Here is a 12,571-nt window from a genome sequence, read left to right on the forward strand (position 1 = left end):
AACAAAAGATTAAGTGGAATGATGAAATTTTCCTCAATTCTCCTTCGACATAGAATTCTAGATTATGACTTCGTCTTCTAGGGTTTTTCTGACTTCTTAATCGCAGCAAAGCTCTTCTGAATCGTCCCAGAATTCCTGCATATCGTTCTGTGAAGTTATCTTTATATATACGAATCGACTCGTCGAGTCAGGTGGCGACTCGTCGAGTCCATCTCACATTCCCCGTATTGTGATAACTCTCTGGGATCCCGAGTCTTTATCTTCTCGATTCTTCGATCGGACTCGCCGAGTAGTCGCCCCTACTCGCTGAGTAGGTGTTTTTTTCAATGTTTTTCTTCTTTGTTCCATTCTCGAACTTCTAACTGTTTCTCCCGCTTCCTTTCGCTTCCGAGCTTCATTTTTGGACTGAAAACATAATTCAAACACTTTTAAGTACCTTTTGTCCATAAAATGCAATAATTTAGCTAATAAATGAATAAAAATGTACACTTAATATGAACTAATTATGCACATATCAAAATACCCACACTTGTCTTTTGCTTGCCCCCAAGCAAAACTGAATTTTAAACATTTTAGAATTACATATGACAATTCCAATCTAACCCAGCCATTATGCGAAGACCGCAACGCATGCATTTGTGTCTAAAATTGTCCTAAGTACCCCCATACTCCAAATACTCACAATCCTCATAAACATTCGCCCACTCACCCCGAACTATGCTCATTTTATGCAACCCTCCGAATCCATCCGCAGAAAACCTCTTACCCTCAAGGTATTTTTAATTGAGCAACCCAAGCATACATAATCTAGAATTACAACTTTTCGATACCACTATGGAGCTCTCTTGAATTCTTTACTTTCTTGATAATTTGATCTTTGATTTCTTTGAATTCACCACCTTTATTGTTCGATTTTTGGTATCTTCAACGTTTTGAATTTCTTAGAATTTTGATCTTTTGATCTTCACTTTATTTGCTCCAAAATTCTTCAACTTTTCTTGCAATTCTTTTTTTTTACATGTACCTCACTTTTTTTTCACTCAAATCCCTACATGCTTAAGTAGGGGCGCTCAATCTCAACCTTTATTGGCTAAAGATAATAATTTTCCTGGATACATTTCAGGTTTAGGCTGCTAAACATATTGCATCCCTCGGGCTGAGCGAGGTCGTGTTTTTGTCCCATGATTTCACTGGAATAAGGAAGCCACAAATGCACTAGAACGTATATAGGCTCAACTAAACATTTGATTTTTTATGCAATCATCAACACAATTCTAATATGGAATCCTAATTTGCTTTTACCAAAATTTTCTAATTTAAATCCCTAAGTAATATTTTTGGTATGCAAATTTTTTTTTTTAAAATTAGCCTAAATTAAGATTCTAAATTTTCTAATATGTGACTGACCCCCTACCCCACACTTATTTTATGCAATGCCCTCATTGCATATTATGCCTGATAAAAACATAAAAAGAGAATAAAGAGGGAATTGGAATAAACTCCCCTGGGATAGCAGTCGATAGGTTGATCACTTTCATTTTAGCTCCAACTTCAATTGACTTTAGACATGGGAACAACTCATCCATGTCTTGGGTGTCAAATCTCGTGTGGGTCGCTCAAAATACGCGGAAAAACAATGTAAGATCTTCAAGAATCAATATGCAAAGAATAAATGGTCAAGTGGTACTCTTATCAGCATCAAATAAGCAACCCTTTTGGTATCAAACTGAACGAATCGTCGAGTATATACGAGACTCGTCGAGTAGCATCGCGAAAATCTTCGAATTACCAAGAATTCAAGGCAACTCACCGAGTCAGCTTAGTGCACTCGACGAGTAGGTCACTGGATGAAAAATAATGATACTCTGCATTCGTTCCAGCCTCTAATAAATCCTCAAAACTTTCTACTCACTTCTAGACTCCCTTGCTAATGTCTCTAAGGACCGGACTCAACACTTTAATTCTAACGCTTCCCTTTCTTGACTCTCTCTTTCACTTTTTAACTTCCGTGATTCTACGATTCTAAACCCTTCGACGCAAGCATTCGTAATTCAATTCTGAAAAATTATCAAAGCATCAAACATCAAGTAAACAGTAAAAGTCTTAACACATTCAAACAAACGAATTAAAAAAAACATAAAAATAAAAATTGAAAATTGTTCAATAAAAATGAAAAGAAATTACTCCTCCTCATCGTCATGATCCGGCGCTGCTCCACTTCCTCCCGCACCACTCCTTCTTGTACTAATCACCTCTTCATAGCGTCCATTTTGCAACCAATCCCAATCTATCCTATTGGTCACATAAATTTCTTTCTTCCTTATGTCGGCCAACTTCTTCTTCCACTTCCGCATCGTTGAAGCGGACTCGATTTGTGGGAAATTCAACCAAGGAAAGTCCCCTTGGTGTCCACTAGAACTTTGCCCCCCTGTTGAACATTATTTCTTTTGCGATGGAACTTGAAAATTTTGAAGAAAAATGAAGAGGAAGGTGAATGCTTGAAAGAGAATTGAGAGAGAGGCGCACGGCGAGTGGGTTCTAAAAAAAACTGATTCTTTTAGGGTTAAAACCCTAGTTACCAGTTGTAAAAGTAATTCTTATTATTATTTTTTTCAGTGAATAATACCGACTCGTCGAGTCAGGGTCAGACTCGGCGAGTCTGGTCGCGATGCCATTTTTTTCTGAAATCTATATGGACTCGTCGAGTCATGGTCAGACTCGGCGAGTCTCTTCCAAACAATTCAAAATTTTTAAAATTTTGTCATTTATTTTAAAAAAAATTATTTCACCCCACACTTAGTCCATGCACACTCTCAAGCAGACATGTCCGACGAATTGGAAGATTAAAATTCTAAAAACGAAAAAAAATATAAACAAAACAAAAAAGGTAAAAGAAAGCAAACTCTAAATAACGGGTTGCCTCCCGCCAAACGCTTCTTTTTAAGGAGTCGTTAGCTGGACTCCTTCCCATCTACGTCTCGTCATCTTCCAGTATCGGGAATGCACGCCTAATCTTTTGTGGTTTGTACTTTGTCTTGTAAGCGTGATTTTTCTTTTTATAAGACCTTTTTAATTCATCTCTCTTCTTTTTCACAGCATCATCCTCAGCTGCTTGGGCTTCCCTTTTTCTCTTCTTCTTCTTCACCCCATTCTTTTTCACCTTCTCTTGTACCTCCTTTTCTTTAAACTTAATTACTTCGTATTTTGTGAAAGTTTGTGCTCTAGGTTTGGTAATGAATGGTTGATCATCTTCCACCTTCCTTTCCTTTGCCTCCTCCTCTTTTTCTGTGCTCACCCCATCTTCAAGTGGGATTGCATCAAGACATGCTACATTGGCGTGTTAAACTTTCGTTTCCATTTCTCCTCCTGCTGTTTGTTCTTCTAAAGAATCATGAAAAATATCCAAATCCATAATATGCAGAGAACCAGCAACAAGCAGATCTAAATCGTCCAAGTTGTTATCAAATTCGACTGGACTCGTCGAGTCCAGTAAAGTGACTCGGCGAGTCTTATCGTATTCCATCATTTCTTGGGTGTTTTCTGAGTCGGCTCCTTCTAGTAGCTTTTCTAACTCCTCCAAGTCCTTGTTAACATCTCCATCCTCTCCAGAATGTAGCAAAAACTTGCTTGGATCTTCTTTTTGCAAAAGTGCAAGTTCTTTTTGTAATATCTCATCATCCAAATGGATAAGTGAGATCTTTTCTTTTCTTTCCTCTTCTTGCTTGGCTTCTGGTATAGCTTTAAATATTACGGACTTGTCACCCACCCTCAACGTTAATGTAGACTCACATACATCAATTAAAGCACAAGCGGTGTTTAGAAATGACCTCCCCAAAATAATTGGAATTTCGGAGTCTTCTTCCATATCAACAACCACGAAGTCTACTAGAAATATAAACTTGTCGACTTTAATAAGGAGATCCTCACAAACGCCTTGTGGATGAATTATTGTCTTGTCTGCCAAATGGATCTTCATATTTACCGGCCTTGGCTCTGGTAAATTCAACCTCTTAAAGAAAGAGAAAGGCATCAGATTGATGCTTGCTCCCGAGTCGGTCAATGCTTGGGTGACAACTTCATTACCAAACTGGCACGAAATTATAATATTCCCCGGATCGCCCTTCTTTTCGGGTAGCTCACTCAATAGTATCTCCGCGACTTCAGCCAAATCTTTCCTAGCAGCAAAAAGACCATTTAGCAAGTTGAAGTATTTGGGTGTCTGGAGCATCTTTTCCACAAATGACACATTAACTTATAGGGCTTTAACATGCTTCATGAAGGTTCTATATGCTTCAACTTTTTCTGCAGGCATGGCTTTGATTGGGTATGGCAGAGGAGGATTATATGGCTTTAAAGGACTGACAGTTTTGTCATTTACGCATGGACTCGTCGAGTCCAATGGAGTGACTCGGCGAGTTGGATCGGGTTTTGCTGGAGCCGCTTCTTCTACCTTTTCTGCCTTCCTCTTGGAGATTCTCAGTGCATCTGTGAATATTTCTTCCTTGCTGGAGGTTATTGCAGTAACATTCTCCATTCTTGGATTGGGTTCGGTGTTACTTGGAAGTTGAACCGGTCTTCTATCATTCACTTGATGCGCAAGTTGCCCCAGTTGTTTCTCAATGTTGAGAATGGATGCCTGCTAATTCCTTAGCATATTTCTGGTCTCGTGTATTGCAGCATCGTGATCACTGTGTCTCTTTTCGGATGCGGCTATGAATCTAGTGAATAATTCTTCTAAATCGGTTTTCTTTTCTACCAGTTCTTCCTTTTGATATAGTCCCCTCTCCTTCTGCTTGTATTTTTCCTCCTTAGCCTTCTTATACTCTTCGTATGGGAGCCATTCCTTCTTAGGTTTTCGCCAATTTTCGTCGTATCGATCGCCACTTGAATAGAAGACTTGAGCTTTCTTATTTCCATTCTCATCCAAATCACAATCCTTTGTGAGATGGGGCCCTCTACAATTTTCACATCCCACCCTAATAGCATGGATTGTTTGATCCATTTTTGTCATTCTTCTATCAAGACTATCAAGCTTAGCTATCACCGCCGCCATGCTATCATTTGCCGAATTCACTACTCCCCGACTTACTTCGTTTCTTGGATTGTGGTATTCTCTAGAGTGCTTAGAGAATTCTTCGATTAACTCCTTAATTACCGGGGGCGCCTTCTTCTTGAGCGGGCCTTGGGAATCGAGCAATTGCCTTGTCGTTACATTGACTCCATCATAGAAAATGGAGACCTCTTGTTGGCTATTAAGGTCATGGTGTGGGCAATTTCTAAGCAAGCTCTTGTACCTTTCCCAAGCTTCATAAAGAGATTCTCCGGGTTGTTGCTCGAAGTTGGCAATGGCTTTCTTTAGCTTGGCTATTTTGGAGGGCGGGCAAAAATGGTCTATGAATTCTTCCTTCATTTTGGCCCATGTGGTGACCGATCCGGGAGGGAGTGACTTTAGCCAATCTTTTGCAGCCCCTTTAAACGTGACTGGAAGCATGCGAACAAGCTGGGTCTCGCATGGAACATTCGGTACATTGAAGTAGTCGGACACATCATTTACTTCGTCCAAGTGCTTGTAGGCGTCTTCGTGATCCTTCCCGTAAAAAGGAATTTCCTTGAGTTGAGCGAGAATATGGCCTTTTAGTTCGAAAGTAGCGGTCATGGGAATTGCGGGCTGCACAAGTCCCGGCCCGGTGTCATCGCGCATCCTCTTCTTCCATTTCCCCATGGGGATTTCATCGATATTAGCCATAGTGATAGCTAAATCGTCTTCCAATCCGGAGTCGTGCTCGTATGTGGGTTCTTCTTCTTCCTCGGTCTCGTACTCGATATCTTCTTGAATTGGGTCTTCAATTGTCAACGAGGCACTGGATGCTCCTGTTTTGCTGCTCCTCTTCTTGCTGAAAACGGACTTTAAGTTTTTGAGTGGTGAGTTCATTGAAGAAGTGGATTCTGCAACGGTTTTGCCTTTGCTCCTTCTTAGTGCAGATTCCGGGTCTTCAAAAGGAGGGACCAGAGGTGTATCAGATCCTCGGGTCATGAAACAACTGTAAACAAAACAAAAAAAACGCGTAAAAAGAACAAAAAACGAAATAAAAAAATTAAAGCTGAAATAGCGAGGTACTCGCCGAGTCTGCCCGAATGCACTCGGCGAGTTCAAGGCAACAAAAAAATTTAATGCTAATTCTAAAAACGGTTTTCTAGTTATTCTAAAAACGGAATTTTATTGAAACTAATTCTACTTACTGAATTACTTTTTAAATAACTTTATGCAAGATAAATCCCACATAAAGGATCGATTAAACTAGAATTTAATGCTAATTTTAAAACTGTTCCCCGGCAACGGCGCCAAAAACTTTATGTGTGCAAACTCACTTTGTAGCACCCGGTTCTTGGTACGTAAATGTTATCTGAGTATTTCCTTTCTTTTAGCCTTGGACTCGGCGAGTCATAAGTCCGACTCGCCGAGTGGATGCGGGACCTAGGACACGTTTAAGTTGGCGACTCGGCGAGTCCATATCCTGGACTCGGCGAGTCATAGCTGTTGGATGAAACCCTAAGTTTCAGGGGTTTGCACCCTATTTAAAGGACTTATCAGCCCCAAGCCGCCCCCCATTGACCCTTAAAGCCCTGTATCTCTCGTTCTAAGCTATTCTTTGAGAGTTTGAGGTTAGTGTGTGTGTTTTTGAAGGTTTGGAAGGAGGAAGGAAGTAGATCCAGAAGAAGGGAAGCCATCCAGGCATTATTTGTGTTCTTCCAGCAGTTCCTTTGAGGTATAACCTGTTTTCCCCATGATTCTATGCTTAAAACTTCATTTGGGTCCTTCTTGGTCAAAGCCCCAAGCTTGTATGTGCATTATATGTCGTAATAAGATGTTTGGCCTCTGGATCTAGGCAAGATTGAGCTCCAGGAGCTCAGATCTGTTAGCTTTATGGCCCCATGTTGCTTGTTAGCCCTAGATCTACCCTTTTGAGACATTTTGAGCCCTAAAATCCATATTGGTGAATATCCACACGTAAAGTTGGAAACTTTACATGTGATTAGTGTCCTAGAAGTCCAGATCTATGAATGGCATGGACTGGAATCGAGAAAATCCGTGTATTTGGTAGGTGCATGGCAACGACTCGACGAGTCGTTCATATGACTCGGCGAGTCTGTTCGTGAGTCTCCGAGTTTGTCCCCTTTTCGTAGTGTCGAGTGAGCAGTGAGTCACGGGGTGTGACTCAGTGAGTCGGAAGCTTAACTCATCTATGGAGGTACTCGGCGAGTCAATGCCCTGACTCGACGAGTTCAAGGCAATCTCCTTAGATCAAGAACAGACTCGGCGAGTTGTTCATACAACTAGGCGAGTCTCAGCATAAGTGTTCTTCGGATGAAGATGAACTCGACGAGTTGTTCATGCAACTCGGCGAGTAGGATGAAGGACTTGAATATTGGTTAAGAAGGTAAACCCGTCGAGTCGTCGCCTAACTCAACGGGTAGGATCGGGATTCAGGGCAGTCGTTTGGATAGGGACTCGGCGAGTTGGAAAGCCAACTCGGCGAGTCGGGTCAACTGAAAGTTGACTCTGACTTTGACTTAGGGCATGGTTAGGGGTGAAATGGTCTTTTTACCCAAAGGTCAGTGCGCAGTGTTTGATTGGGTATATTGTGGGAATTGCAGCCAGAGGATTTCCGGAGCAGCAGCAGCAGCAGCAGTAGGCAGTCAGTTCCCGGTCAGATCAACAGCTACTTCGAGGTGAGTTACCTTCCAGTAGCGGTGGGTCTAAGGCCACAACGCCGACCCACCAGTAGGAGACGTATGGTAGATGAATGTCTTTGTGATATCATCTAGGTTTACTACTACCTGATATGTTATATGCTAGCATGATACGTTGTATGTGATAGTAGTCGAGTTTGGTTGTTAGGACCGAAGGGTAGTCAGACACCCCAGATACGTCTGACAGTATATGATGATATGTTTGCATGCTGGCTTGTTATGTTATATGCGATAGAGGTAGTATGAGGGGACCAGTCCCTGTGGTCGGTTGTTAGGACCGACGGGTAGTCAGCACCCCAGAATGGCTTGACATGGGTAGTCAGCACCCCAGAATAGCTTGACATGGGTAGTCAGCACCCCAGAATGGCTTGACATAGGTAGTCAGCACCCCAGAATGGCTTGACACGGGTAGGACGGCACCCCAGAACGGCCGTACCGGGTAGTCAGGCACCCCAGAATAGCCTGGCAGTATGTATGTTACGTGTTTGTATGGTATGTGGTACGACGGGGGAACTCACTAAGCTTTGTGCTTACAATCTTCAGTTTTGGTTTCAGGTACCTCCTCAGCTAGGGGAAAGGAGCCGGCGCGGTAGCAGCATGTCACACACACACTCTCCGGTTTCCGCATTTACGAGCTTCACTGGGATTTGTACTCTGATATTTTGATTAAATGTATGAACTGGCTTTTAGACATGGTTCACTTGTGTTATGATTTGATCAGACAATGTTTTTAGTTTTTAATATTTTCTAAAGTAATGTTTTTAAAACGAAATTTTTGGTCATGAAAATTGGGTCGTTACACACTTAGTTTTAAACCTACTTTTAATTATCAAATAACACACAAAAGGCAGTGAACCTATCAATTGTGATATAGTTAAATAAGTAGGGTATCGAACGCAGGGAACAGCAAATTAAAACTAAAAACTAATTTTATCTAAGTTAATTAATAAGTAGGGGTTTTATCTAGTTTTACAAGACTAGAAACTTACTAACTATTACTTACTTAAAAACTAGAAAGCAAAGGACTATCTAAATTCAATAGCGTGAAGGAACTTCTATTTGGTTCAACTCAATTGATCCTATGGTTGATTACAAGGTAATGGTGCAATGTATTAATTCTTTTGTCGGTTACCGATTCAAGTGATTAGTTTCGCATTCACTACACTAATCCTTAGCAAACAAACTAACTTAAACAGTGGCCAGTTGTCTAATTTAATTAATTTACTAGATTAATTATTCGGGTTAAGTTAGACTTGCAATAGTTAACTAATTTATTTTTTTAATTAACTTCTTGTTTGATGGTCATCTCACAAGCTTGCACATGAATTTACTCAATTTTCTTATTAATTCTAGTTTCATATTCATTAATTCTAGACATATGACAATATTGATCACAAAGCATATGAGATTGATAATCAATAGATGTTCATGCTAATCAATTATCTCCCTATTAACAGAGAATTAATTATTATTCACACACAAGGTTCTTTAGCAAGCTAAAATAACAAAATTCACCAACTTAGAATTAATCCTACCAACAATCAAACCATATTATCAATTTTGTATCCCCAAACAGAAGTCTAAAGGTTTTAGCTCATAATTAAAGTAAATAACAGTAAACAAACAGAGTCTAATTGTTTAATCATAATGACAAAACAAAAGATTAAGTGGAATGATGAAATTTGCCTCAATTCTCCTTCGGGATTGAATTCTAGCTTATGACTTCGTCTTCTAGGGTTTTTCTGACTTCTTAATCGCACCAAAGCTCTTCTGAATCGTCCCAGAATTCCTGCATATCGTTCTGTGAAGTTATCTTTATATATACGAATCGACTCGTTGAGTCCATCTCACATTCCCGGTATTGTGATAACTCTCTGGGATCCCGAGTCTTTATCTTCTCGATTCTTTGATCGGACTCGCCGAGTAGTCGCCCCTACTCGCCGAGTAGGTGCTTTTTTCAATGTTTTTCTTCTTTGTTCCATCCTCGAACTTCTAACTGTTTCTTCCGCTTCATTTCGCTTCTGAGCTTCATTTTTGGACTGAAAACATAATTCAAACACTTTTAAGTACCTTTTGTCCATAAAATGCAATAATTTAGCTAATAAATGAATAAAAATGTATACTTAATATGAACTAATTATGCACATATCACCTAGCCTAAGGAATATCATCGGGATGGACACTACTGCTAAGGGATCTCCTCAGCCATATATGTACTAAAGGCAACCATGAGGGGGATGGAGTACGCCAATGAACATTTAATTCATCAACACCTATAAGTTGCGAACCTGCTAGTGTTCCACTGGACTGTCTAGAAAGGTCCGTGGTCGTCATCTATACTCCGCTAGATGACAACAACAACAACAACAACAACAACAACAACATCGAGGCCTCTCACCATTTTAACAACCATCAATTATTTCATCTACTCATGTTCTACCCAACATATTTTGTAGATAAAATACATATACAGTTTAAAACTTGTATAAAACATTTATTCAACAGTCACCTCAAATAAACAATTAATATAATTACAAATAGCACGTATTTTATAGAAAATACTTCATATCTAGGTGCAAGATGAAAGTGACTACACACTCACTTGATTTGATGATAATCGGGTAGCAATTCGTTGCTTAAAACGATCGTTTATAATAAAACCGAGAGTTTTATTGAGAAACCGGGCTTTGCGAAGGTCGGGCTTCGAAACCGAAAATATAAATTTTCCCGGCTTCTCGGGCACTTCGTGGAGTATTCCGGGGCTTATAATCGATACCGGGGCTTTGGGGGATGTTAAGATGAAGAAAATATGAAGAAAGGGGCTAAATATGGCAAAATTCCAAATCTAATCGGGAAGGCTCGCATACCCCTTGTATTTATAGGGGTCCGAAGTCAGCTTGGTGGTAAGGTCCGCAGGCGAGGGTCCGCAGGTGGCTGCACGTGCGATGGCCTCGGTGTAGTTGCTGATTGGACCGTGGTCTACTGGTCCATCTGCGAGGTTCCGAGGCTAGGCGGTGCGAGGCTCGGTCCAGCTCCGAGCTTCGGATTGGGCCTCCCTTCGGTCGAATCAGAATCCGACACGCAGCTATTGTTCTTGCGAGGGAAGGCTACACGCATTGGACTCCTAGTGTACCCCTTCGGATGACTCAGCAGACTTCAGACACGTGGCGCGTTTTGAGCGAGGGTGACGTGGCCGGAGTCCACGTATGCGAGATTTCTCGATTTTTCTGCAAAAACTTTTAAAATCCATAACTTTCGCATACGAGCTCCGTTTTTGACGTTCTTTATATGCACACGTAGGTAAAATTACGCTCTACAAATTTCGTTTAGACTTCGTCGGCTAATTTTGACATTAATTTTTATATTATTATTTTTAACAGACCGGGACAGGAAATCCGTTAAAAATTCATAACTTCTTCATCCGACGTTCGTTTTCGTCAGACTTTTTACCGTTGTGCTACTAATGACGAGACCTTCGATTCTCGTTTAGGTTGTGTCGGCTAAAAATCACTCGATCTAAAATTCGAGTTTTTAGCTGTCTACTGATAAGTTGAAACTTCGAAAAATCATAATTTCCTCAAACGAAGTCAGATTTGGGCATTCTTTTTATCGAACTTCTCGGTTTAACGAATACTACAACTTTCGTTTAGATCACTAAGGTTAAAAAGTAGTTTATCAAAAACTCACTTTTTACGACATTCAACACCGTGCCGGTTTTGTCGCGAAACTTCGACGGGTCATAACTTCTTCGTTATAACTCGGATTTTGGTATTCTGTATATCCCCGAAATCCTTGTTTCGACCACTACAACTTTATGTAAAGATATCGTCTTTATCTCACACTTTAATTTTGACGCTTATTTTTATTCTTAATTAATTAAACCCTAATAATTAATCATAAAACACATAATTCACATAATATTCACATAATTCCTTTTCATTTCTTCAAAATGAGTTACAAAGGTTAACCTAGAATATCACCTCAATATAAATGCCTAGGCTAGAAACACGAGTGTTACAATTCTCTTCCCATTAGGATGATTCCGTCCTCGGAATCACATATCGCCAAACAACTGCGGGTAGCGACTCATCATGTCACTCTCCGTTTCCCAAGTGAGATTTGGCGCATTCGTATGTTTCCAACGCACAAGCACTAAATCGACCATCTTGCATCTCAGCTTCATAGTCTTACGGTCAACGATTGCCTCAGGTTCTTTGATCAACCTTTTGTTTTCATCTAACCTTAACTCAGAAATCGGAATTATGTCGGGCACATATCCCGTGAACTTTCTCAAATAACACACATGAAAGGTGTTATGAATACCCTCCAGTTCTTCCAGTAATTCTAGCTTGTAAGCTTGATTCCCGATCCTCTGAAGAACTTTAAATGGTCCAATAAACCTTGGACTCAACTTTCTCGTTTTACCAAATCTTATAAGTCCCTTCCACGATGAGACTTTAAGTAAAACCGAGTCTCCAACTTCAAAGGTTATCGGTTGTCTTTTCTTGTCAGCATAACTCTTTTGTCAATCTTGAGCAGCTAACATCATTTCCCTTATCACTTTCAACTTTTTAGCAGTCTGATGGACTATTTCAGGTCCCTTTAACTGCTTTTCCCCAGCTTCCAACCAACATGATGGCGTTCGACACTTTTCCCCATACAAAGTGTGATAAGGTGCCATCTTAATGCTTGAGTGGCAACTATTATTATAGGAGAACTCTACTAGAGGTAAGTGTTCATCCCAGTTACCTTGAAATTCTAGGGTACATTTTCTCAGCATATCCTCCAATGTTTGAATCGTTCGTTCACTCTGACCATC

General features: G+C 40.3%; 1 non-coding gene across 1 annotated transcript; it reads left to right on the forward strand.

Moving 5' to 3' along the window:
- Positions 1-5,255: 5,255 nt before the first annotated feature.
- LOC145096446 (small nucleolar RNA R71) lies at positions 5,256-5,362 on the forward strand. Its single transcript, XR_013703855.1, has one exon. It is a non-coding gene; the product is annotated as a small nucleolar RNA R71 (small nucleolar RNA).
- The last annotated feature ends 7,209 nt before the right edge of the window (positions 5,363-12,571 follow it).

The sequence above is a fragment of the Lactuca serriola genome, chromosome 3, assembly GCF_051521515.1.
Source record: "Lactuca serriola cultivar US96UC23 chromosome 3, Lser_US96UC23_V15, whole genome shotgun sequence".
NCBI lineage: Eukaryota > Viridiplantae > Streptophyta > Magnoliopsida > Asterales > Asteraceae > Lactuca > Lactuca serriola.